Source organism: Drosophila novamexicana, unplaced genomic scaffold (genome assembly GCF_003285875.2).
Source record: "Drosophila novamexicana strain 15010-1031.04,08,12 unplaced genomic scaffold, DnovRS2.1 tig00000121-arrow-pilon, whole genome shotgun sequence".
In the NCBI taxonomy this organism is placed as follows: domain Eukaryota; kingdom Metazoa; phylum Arthropoda; class Insecta; order Diptera; family Drosophilidae; genus Drosophila; species Drosophila novamexicana.
Window position 1 is genome coordinate 2,076,155 of NW_020824773.1, and position 11,930 is coordinate 2,088,084.

Genomic DNA, 11,930 nt, shown 5'->3' on the forward strand with positions numbered 1-11,930 from the left:
GCTTTGAATTTAAAAGTATTTTTGAATATTTTCCATAGTTATCTTAAACATTCTCAAATTGTTGTTGATGCATAAATTTTCTTATATTGCGATATGCTAAGAGACGTTGCGCCTGCTGCTTTTGGGCGCCACAAAAAGGTGCAACTGCAACGCGAAACAGGCCGCCGAAATATGCGCCAACGGGAAAAGGAAAACTGTAGAAAGGAAATTGAAAAAAAAAAACCTGAAGTCAAGTGTTGAAGTGTCTTGAACAAACACAAAACAAAAACAACAAACAAACAACTGCGATGTCGATGCCGACAAACCAATAGGGGAGAACGACGAACAGGATGGGAAGAGGGGCAGGGGCAGGAGAAGTGGGGCTGCGGCTGGAACTGTGACTGGCTAACTGGAGACTGGCAGACGTTGGGTGTGTGTGTGTGCGTGTGCGTGTGTGTGTGAGTGTGTGTGTGTGTGTGTGGGGCACACACTTGTAACTGCATGCTAACATGTTTTAAGAAAATTTTTTTTTATTTATTTATTTATTAAACAAACCGAGAGCAACAACAAGCAAACTCGTTTGTGTTTGTTGTAGTTTTTGTTGCTGTTTGCATATATACAACACACACACAGAGGAATACACATAGCCCAAAACACACACATAGGCACAGCTAAAGCTGTATATGCATAAATATTACGAACCTACCTAAATTCACAGAAAGCGACAAAAACAACAACAAAAATATTTATACTTTTAGTTAACAGGCAGTTACATCATTTGTACCGTTATGCGTATGACATTAATTTGCATGCGACGTCGGCCACAAATTAATTTCATATTTTAATAATATTTTGCCTTGCAGCAGGCAGGCAGGCAGGCATCTGAAGACCCTGCTCGCCGCCCCCACCAGACCGTGCCACATACAATTTCTGCCTAGTCACGCTGCTGTGGTTCTTGCGGCTTGCAAAATCTTAACTAAGTATTTGCTCAATATTTTCCATTTCCTCACCAGGCACCGCTTTTCGTAGCCCCCAGGCAGCAGCAGCAGCGGCAGCGGCAGAGGCAGAGGCAGAGGCAGAGGCAGTTTTCCTTTCGCTTTCATTGACGCGTGAAGTGCCTCGGCGTAGGGCAGGAATCGTATGCAGCGCAAAACAACAAAAACAACAACAAGCTGCAACAAGCTTGGAAGGAAAGCATCTCGAAGCCGAGACTTAAATACCCTTACTTGATTTAATCTTAAGGGAGCTTATTGGTTGAGCTTAAAATGTTTTAGTATGCGATTATCTTGAGAAATTGGCATAAGATATATTTAAAATATTTGAGCTAATGATAATTGAGCTAGGTATATACTCATATATATTTTATATATATATAAATTGGTATCTAAGATATATTTATAGAGTTGTGTGAAAATATTTAGAGTTCTGCATTGGCTTCTAATTCAAAAAATACTTTAAAATTTTGGTGTGACAACCCATTTTATTAGATTTAATTAAGATTTCCCTTTTAAAAATTCATTATATTTTGTTAGTGTCTAAGTTGTTATACAGAAATTCCTGAAACGTAAACAGTAAATTACAAATTTGTTTATTAAAAACATTAACGTAATATAAACAATAAAATAAATAAGAAATGTATTTATATGGTAATCAAGTCATATTAGGCAGTCTACAAGCGTTACAAAGTTAATGACAATAAGCATATGCCCTTTATGGAGCGTATCAAAATGCTTAGTTAATGTGCATTACATTTTCGTGATTCTGATCGATATCGCCAGCCAGCGGCAGTGAGCGTCTCTATAGCCTCTATAGTCTCTATAGTTAATAGAGCTTTTGTTGCAGACATAATCAACGAAGCAGAAACACAAAATGCTCCTCTAACTGCCCCGACCCGCCTGTCGCCCCTCGCTTGTTATGTGCCTTTTTTTTGGCTTTTTGTGGGCCTCTTTAGTTTTTTTGGCTGGTCAATTAAGGCAAATGCAGAGTCCAAATGCACCATCCGAGCTCTAATGTTCAATAATAATTTGTCAGGCCGAGGCGCAGTGCCTGCATAATATCGAATGATCGGCGCACGATAATTGATAATGGAAATATGTGTGGCATGGGTATGTATGGGTATGAGTACGCGTATTCGTTCGATTATTTGGGTATACGATCGGTCGCATGCGAGTGTGCATAAGAAACCGAATCAGGCAGAGGCCGACCAGGCACGAAGCCCAGCAAGAAAATCAAGCAAACCAAAACGACAACAACAACCAGCAGCAGCAGCAGCAACAACAGCAACAACAGCAAACCATAATAATATTAATTCCAGTGTGTGCTTCCACGTTCGTTTGTAGTTGTATGAGAAACTGGGTCAGCGTGTCGTTTGTGCTCACACACAGATACAAATACACACACACACACACACAAGAGCACAACAAATATATGCACACATGTAAGTTGCTGCTGCTGTTGCTGCCGGCGCACGATAGAAAGTGAAAACGAAGCAACAGCAACAACAACAACAGCAGCAGCAACGACAGCGACTACGACAACAAAATGGCTATGAGACTATGACGAATGTACGGCAAGAAAAATCACATAATCGCCGTCGACAGCAACAGCAACAACAGCAGCAGCAGCAACGCTGTCGGCGACAGCAGCAACAGCAGGCAGCAACAGCGGCAACTGAATTATAATTTAGGGAAAATTATTCACGCAGCACTGTAAATATAAATAAATAAATAAATGATAATAAAAAATCGAGGCACAAATTAAGCACACGTCGTTATTTTGGACAACAAAACAATTTCTAAAAATTTACAACGATCGAGCCCTTCCAAAAACTGTGCGCCTATAATAAAAGATTGCCTACCAAGCATAAATGTTTAGCACTACGATATAAAATTACTTAATAATAAAGTAATGACAGAAAGGCAGCTGAAAATATAACAACTATTTAATATAATTCGAAAGTATTTTGTACTAGACAATGGTAAAAACTTAGATATCGCCTAGAGGATGGCTTGGCGATACGTTAGTGACGAGTTGGAGCATAGACAATTTTTTGTGAACTACTGACGATATTGCACACATTTGGTATTGCCAGGAAGAGTATATGGTGATACTTTAGGAAAACAGAGTTAAATAGTTTAGAAAAGAGTTGAAAGATAGTCTGGAAAAAGATATACTAAACTACAAGTAGTTTGTTAGTATACTATTGCGAGTAAAATGAAAGGATATCTGAATTATATTCAACAAAAAATTATAATAATATCGAATACCTAAAAGATCACTAAAACAATAGATACGTATATTTGTATATAGATCTATATGTTTAAGATAACACGGACTAGATCTAAGTAGAGCTGTTTCTATGCTCGAGACGCCTTTTTAGTGCCTATTGCTTTTTGGATAACTTTCTAAAAGGTTCGCCCACTATGCTTCAGATGAGCACTACTCTCACCATAGTTGAAGAAAGGTGCCAAGACCCTCCGGACAGAAAATAAAGTAAGTCGCAGTTAATAGAAAAAATGTTTAATTAATTTCTTCAAATAAGTTTAATCGGGTCATCATACTGTTTGTCAATCTATTAACTTTTATTCCGTACTATCTTTAATGTCTAGCTAATCTACATTTCTCTCTATTATTGCAGGTATTATATAACTTTAAACAGCTCTAATTGGATTACCATAAAGCGAAGATTAGCCCACATAAAATCAAAAGAAAAATTATCAAACGAAAGTGAGCTGAAAATGGGCAAGCTTCAAAGCAAACAACATTTCAGGTTCGCTCTTAGTTAATAATATTTTTTATCGCTTTCCACGGCAACATCTTCCTTAGAGATGCCACCGATATAGCTAATGCGCCGTGTAAGCCGCTTGCATAATAGTGCAGAAAACAATCAAATCGAATTCGTTGTGGAAATTGGCGCACGTTTATCGATTTGAGAGACAATTGTATCTGAAGTGCTCATAAATTGATGATGACCGAAAATATAAATAAATGTGTCAACAATTGAGAGTAGCAAAGACCCTAAGTCCCCCCCTAAGCAGATGCAACCATAGTTAAATAAATAAAGACAGCCGCCGGCTCTGAAACGTGATCAGGCAATTACGAGTTCGAGAAGCCAAAATAAAAGAAAATTTGTAAAAAGGTTCGAAAAGCGCTCTTCAAAAGTAAGTAGCTGCTGGTTCGGGGGTGGGCAGGGGCTGCAAGAGTGGACCGGTTCAGGAGTAGCCACACCCAAGACAAAAAAGCGCGTTGAGCAGATTTACAAGCGACGATTAGGTATGCAGCGAGTGTGAGTGTGTGTGTGAGTGTGTGTGGGCAGAACTGCTGCCAGAGAAGCAGCTCTAAGCCAATATAGCGCTGGACTAGCCGTCAAGCTGCTAAAATCAACGAAGCGCTGCAAAAAAAAGCGCGCGCGATTACGAAAGCCAAACGAAGATACTCCAAGCCAAGCCAAGCCAGGCCAAGACAAGCCAAGCCAAGCCAAGCCAAGCCAAGTCGCGCCAAGTCGAGCCAAGCAGAGCCGAGTCAAGCTAAGCCAAGTTGGGCTGCTACCAAGTCACTAAGTCAGTCAGTCAGTCGGCCCACGGTATGCGCCACTGCCCCCTCCCCCCACCCCTTCCACCCGTCAGAAAGCAGCCCGCCTCAAGCCTCCAAATCCTACTCGACACACATATTTGCTAGTAGCTAAGTTTTGTTTAGCGCTTGGCCTGGGCCCAGGCCCAGGCCTGGTTATATCATCGGCGCTCTTACGTGCCAGCCAAATGGTCAGCGGGGGCTGGAGCGACCGACTTAGAGGAGACCGCGTGCGCGTTTTATGCATTTTCAAAGCGGGACACCAGCAACAACAACAGCGGCATGAGCAGCAGCAGCAGCAGCAGCGCTGCGCAGCGCTAAATGCTCGACTGGCCAACTGGTTGGCTATTTGGCTGCTTGGCTTGGTCAGCCAACGAGTCGCAGTCCGGTGTCCGTTGTCCGAGTCCGAGTCCGAGTCCGCGTCCGAGTGTCGAGTTCGCGTCTTCGCTTTTGCCGTCTCACTCTCACTGTCCATTCATTCAGTCGTTAGTCAGCCCCCCTTTGCCACCCTGGTCGGGCGTCCGCATTTGAATAATGTTTGACCTAAATTCGAGTTTTGTGCGCGCGCTTTTTGGCTGACAAGAAAGAGTTTAGTTACTAACAAAAGCTCAGCTGAAAAGTCAACAATGCCCCTTGCTGTTATTATTTTTATTTTCTTTCTACTTTTATTTTTTCAATTTTTAACTCTTTTTTTCCGCTCTTTGTCTTGTATTTGTTGCTGTCTAAATGGCATTTTTCTGCGTGTGAAAAGCTGTCAAAAAATCATTTTGTTTGATTGTTGCGCGCATTAAAATTGTTTTGTCTCTGATATAAACAACGAACTGCATCAGTTTTGATCGGGCTTTAATGTCATGCTATCTATCTTATCATTCGAACATAAAACGAACCCAAAATCTTGTTTTATTTATGCACAACTATCTATATTTGTTTGTTTAGGCAACGCGTCATCTTAGCTGATCAAAATTGTGGAAAATCCAGCGTTATTCACGAGCATTTCTTTAAAATATGAAAACCAAATACAACGTGATTCAGAGCTGAAGCATCGAATTATCCTTGAGATGCTCATATTCAAGAGCTATCAGTTAAGTTATACAGTTTGATATCGGGTGAATCAGTTTTAGTTTTGAGCTGGACGTATTGATACAAATATCCTAAAATATCTATGCATGCAAATCAAATGGACAATATTATAGTAAAGCAAATATAATTTTATATATATTAATAAAATAATTGGCAAATTACAAAAATTAAAAAAAAAACTCCTCGAGCCAGCTAAATTAAGGTTTATAAAAATACAATTTTGCCTATATTTATAATATAATAAAATGCTTATTTACATTTTTTTTAAATTTCTATAACTTAATATATATATTTATACTCTGAGCCCATTTATATAGATATTCAGATATTTGGGATATTTAAATGTATAAATATTTGATAAGTATTATTTTAATATTTTAATTTCAAGCTTCACAATGCCGAATTAGCAAAATAGCTCACAAAAACTCAAAAATTTCGATTTATATTTGTATTACATAACTGGTTATTATTTAACCGGTTGGTAACTTTCCAGAATTCGTTGCTATTCGCAAACATGCAGTTAAATTACAACTTAATTTAACAGCTACTTAACATAATTAACCTATTTTGTTGTTGTCTTAAATGTGGTCTGCTCTGAACGCATTCCATATTTCTCTTCGTGCGCTCGTATGATTCATCGTGTATCAGTTTTAGGGCTCTTTCTGTACTGTACTCCGGTATTTGGGTAGTCGGGTTGACGGGTTGTCCGATTGTCGGATACTCGGTAAGTGCCCAGCGTTTGGCACTCTTTGCCACGTTCATGAGCTCACGTATGGATAATGCGATCTGTTGTTGTTGTTGTTGCTGTTGTCGCCACATTTTTTTCCCTTTTTGTTTTTATTATTATTTTATTTTTTTTCGTGTATGGTTTTGGCCTTTGTCTTAAGCTAAAAACATTTGACATTTTCATCAAGTTGTACATACATGTAAATGGCTCAACTCAAGCGCTCTCCTTTCATGATTTAATGTGATACAACAACAACAACAGCAATAAGGTAAACAATAACAACAACACATTAAACCAAATATGTTAAGCACGATCACAGGGTTTTTATGCCATATGCATGTTGTGATTCCCGCAAATAGAGTTTAAATAGCATCCAATATATAATATATATAGCAAAAATCTCGAAGATACAAAACAGCACAGGGAACATATACCCCGCAGTGCGTAATCACTCAAGACATTTATAAATATACCTGCGGGTATTGCCCGGCTTTGCCCGCGGAAAGGTTTTGATATTATCTTTCTATCAAGTACACGCCCCTTTGTACTATCTTGATTTCCACTTCTATTTTAAATAATGAGTAAAGTGCATCGAATGAAAACCAAATGTTTGAATATTGAGAATCTTCAAGTTTTCGTGTATTAAGCCCTTGACCCGCACTTTCTATTCGAGAGCGGTCAATTTTGCGACTACGACTCAAATAAATTCTCACAAGGATCTTTTAAAATTAGTTTAAAAACGATAATAAAAACAAAGAAGTTGCAAATTTTCCGGCAAGTTTTCACAGTTACAGGTGGAATGTACAAAATCAGGTGAAACATGTTTTCATTAAGTTCTTTTATCCTTATTTATCCAACAATTCCAATCTATACCAAGAAGGAATCAATTTGAATGTACATGTTCCGTGTACATGTTCCTTATAACATAGCACAGGGTATATTTATTCAGTATACATTTTTTAAGAATGGCATCACATATATTATATATCTATCATCAATTTTTCAGTTCAATTCAGTTCTCAGTTCAGTTCAAGCCAGCGAGATATGCCGTACTCATAGCTGGAAATGGACAGTGAGTTCCCGAATTTATCCTGGAAGCAGCCATTTTATTAGGGGGAGAGAGAATTCATAGAAAATATATGGTACAATCTATTATAATTATTGCAATAATACACGTAATGAGTTGTGCAATGCGTAGTCTGTCGTGCTCGTAGATATAGAGGGCGATAATATCTGGTGTTAGAAGCGCAGTGTGCATCGTATTGCTATGGTGTTATAGTAAGGATGCCGAGATAACCAAACTTACGGATCACATAGGCATGCTGACGAAAGAGTTGGCTGTCTATAAAGAGAAAGAATCCCAATGTGATATGGCCAAGGATATGGCCGCAATCAAGGCAAAAGTCGAGCTCATTCTAGAAGCCCAGTCAAACAAGCGAAAACCAAAAACCACAATTCCCGATAGATGTGGAGACCTAAATGAATTTCGTTCAATACACGCTGACTGCTTAGAATCCTCGTTGCGATATAGTCACAAAAGGTCCTGCCTGTTTGGTGATGCAAAGTCGATTAAGTAGAGATGTGGACTTCAATAGAAGTTGGAGCGACTATAGCGCAGGTTTTGGCAATTTAGACAACTCTTCTCTGGGACAGGAGAGAATCCATAGACTGACAAAAATGATGCCCCACGAGTTGTACATATACTTGGAATCTTTTGATGGTCTCATTGGTTACGCTCGATACAACAACTTTAAAGTAGGCAGCGAAATGGAGGGCTATCCATTAAAAAGTTTGGGTACCTACAAAGGGCTTATTTAAATAGGAAGTTTACGACTTACGATCGAGATAATAATCAACTTAACAGAAACTGCGCTAACCTGTTCGCTGGTGATTGGTGGTTTAAAGAATGTGCAGTTGTGTAAGCAATAAGTTACAAATACTTAAGTATTTTCTTCAGAATTATTGTCTTTTCTTTTAGTAATTCAAAAGGGCTATATTTTAATTCTGAAGTTGATAATATAGAAGGCATTTGGTGGGACGGTTTAAATAATGAAAGGTCTTTGAAAACTGTCAAAATGTTTATTAGGCCCAAGCATTGAATTGAAATTTAAGCACTAACAATCTTGATGTGGACTTAAATAAATGAAATATTAAATAAAATAAACCCTGTTTTAACTTATTCCATGCGAGTCAATCTGATAATTAGTACAAACAAAGCTTAATGAGCCAGGCACATATTGATATATTTTATGGAATATTATTATTTTGCATTGAAATGTGAACGCGAGCTGCCAAGCTCCAGATCAACTTATTTGGCAGTTTCTACCCAGACAAGCTGCTGAGTTATCCAAGCCCGATTACAGATTACTCCTTATGGTTAATATCCCACCACTGTAAATGCCTCTCATTGTAAATACCATGTAGGGTATATATGATATAAAACTTAAATAAACTATATTGTAATTTTCTAGAGAGAGGAAGAAGCTTATTATAAAGAACTTGTTATCCTTATGCTCCATTAAAGAAAAGTTTTGTAATTTATCCGCGTATATTTAAATAATAATGTTGGTTGTTTGGCGGCCTCAGTAATTGTTAGTTGATGTCCGGCTCGAGGCCTGTAAACAAAGATGTTGTTCTTTTCTATTAGCCTAATAATACTCTAAATTTCGACTGCTTTCCAGCTTCCTGCTTCAGGGCTTATATTCTTTTGTTACACATCTTAGCTGTTCGACATGGTTTCTAACCCCACGCATATATCATATATGCATGTATAGAATTCCAAACTTGATTGTATTCATTTGTTTATATTGTAAGGGGGATCTGGGATCATGAGAGCTGTCTAGCTCAGCTGCCAATCACAGGTGCCACAGGTTGATCGAATGAAATAAATTGACTTATGAGAGCATTTCGAGTAGAGTGCCGAGTGTCGAGTCTGGAGCTACTATGTGAGTCTGTTTGGGTGCTTGGCCAATTTCGCATTATGCCTGAGATTGATGCCACAAATTGGTTCACATGGCATGAGTCTACATCGAGAGACGTTCGTGGTTTAGTGGTGCCGTCTTGGGGGGTGGGCTTGGGGGTCTTTGGAGGGAGCCACTGTTGTAATCTTACAACTTTAATTTCTGTTTTCTTGAGTTTTTCTTTAGCTAATTTTGGTGCATTCTCGCATTGAAGTGCCCGCCGTGTGGCTAATTTCGTATGTTTTGTTATTATTGCATGCTTAGATTGCCACTTGTTGTTGCTGTATTCGGTTTCGTTTTTTTTTTATATTTCTCTTTTTGCCACCGTTGCGGCTGGGGTGCAGGCTTAGGCCAGTCTCAGACAGTCGAGTGTCTGTGTGTGTGTGTATGTGTGTGTGTGTTGATTGTGTGTTAATTAACTTTGGCATCAGTCAGCGTCAGACAATGCACTTTTCGCTCTTTGGCTTTTTGGCCAGGCTGAGAACAGCTACTGGTCACATTTTGTGCCTCAATAATTTTATATATATTTTTCATTTTTGGGTTTTATCACTGGCCAGTTCGTGGAATCAGCAGTAGCCAACGGTCATAATGTTGTGTCTTCTGTGAGCAGGGCTTATTAACCGTTGACATTTGTTTAACGCACGTCGCATACAGTTAGCTCCATTTAATTTGAGGCACTGCCGTGTGCCGTTATGGCACATTTTCATGTTTTATACAAGCTATTCCCAAGAAAGCCAGCCAGCCCAGGCCGTGTGCTCCAATTTTCCTGGCGACAATTACAAAACTCACAGCTCCAAGCTGGCCAAAACGCGCCAGCTGAGACACTTTCTGTCGATTGGCAACTGCCGCAGTTGCCGCAAATCAATCAAATCAAATCAAATCAAACCGAATCGAATTGTAGCAAATGGGTGGCAATTTGTCTAATGAGCTGTTGCCACAGGTAGCCAATTGGCCAAGTGGCAGGCAACTGAGGTGCTAATAATCTCCAATCAATTGAATGAAATGGAACTCAATTCAATTCCGTCCAGGCGCTGCAGTGCGTCGCATTTGTAATGCGATTTGATGCAAATGCTAATGCAGCAGCAGCGACCCTATTGCACCTACCGCCGCGGCAAATATATATATATATGTATAGATAGATATAGATATACATAGATATCGATATGCATGTAGAAGCTGGCGTTCAATAAATGCGCATTTAGATGAAGCCGCCACCGCTTGCACAAAGTAACCAAGTCGAAGGCGAAGTTTGCGGCTTATCGACAACTAGCGGCATGCACATTGAACTCTTCTAACTGATCAAGACGGAAAAAATCAAGTCAGAGTGCTCTAGTCGCATGTGCTAGACTAGGAGATACCCTGCACAGACCGTCAAGCCCTTCTAGCTGTCATCAATACATCATTCGCAAAAAAGCACACACTTTGTAGGAAATGCATGCATGATTAACTTCGGTGCTTAAAATCCGATCAGCATGAAACTTACAGGTCTCAAATATGGTATACAACAGTTTATGCATACTAAAGCCCAAGGGTATATCTCTCGAAATCAGTTTATTTGTTGTTGTAAATTTTACATGCACTTGCCCTAAAACAATTTACCCCTTTAACACATTATTATTGGGTGCAGGGTATAAGAAACATCAGTCTCCCAGCGTCGCATATTAATGAGCCCTACCGCCAAAGATTAGCTGCAGCACCACCACAAAGAAGTATCTAATGGAATGCATGGCTTAGCACCTCCTAAAAAGCGGCATGCATTGAACTTATTTGAATCGGTAAACTGCATCGACATGAGCTTAAGAATGTTCCACAAAAAAGCGACACAAATTTAAAAGAAAGACCTGAGAACATTTCTAGAATTTAAAGGAAAGCGCATGACAAATGCAGGAATATATAACTTGTTGCTGGTGCTATTTTTTTTCGTCTTTAATTTATAAACAGGCAACAAAGGCTAAAGGAAATTTGTTCAATGAGTATAATTAGTTTAGTCAATACAATAATTCTATAGTCTCTTAAGTGAAAAGTGGCAACACAGCAAACGATTCCGAGTTCAGTTAGGGAAAATTGGCAACAGTGTTATATCAGAAATCCCTTTGAATCAAAACAGCAACTAAATAGATTTTTTCAAAGTAAAAACTGACAAAAGCGCATGAAATGAAATGATACAAATAATTTTTTTTAGTGCCTCTAGACTTTTACTAGATGTAAAATGAATAATAACAGTTTAGTCCAACTAATTCGATGCAGCAATTGCTGTGTTAGGTTTTGGACATAAAAATGTTGAACACTATTTTCTGTACACTTATAAAAATCAGCCTTGGAATGAGTTTTAATCTAAACTCAGCTGGGCAAGTGGCTCGCACCTTTATGCCAAAAAAACAGCCCATATCTCATTTATTTATGACAGCTAATAGCTCTTAACTTGTGAAAATCGGCAACAGCGCGCAGCTGAGACACAGCCCCGAGACTAACTGCACTTGAGTCACTTCCGCTGCACTTTGTGAAGCACTTGCTGCCTAGAAATTCGGCAACGCCGCAAGTGAACGTCTTCTGCCTTGGCGTGGCTCCAAGCCAGATATAAGTATATATATACATATATATAAGTATTATATATG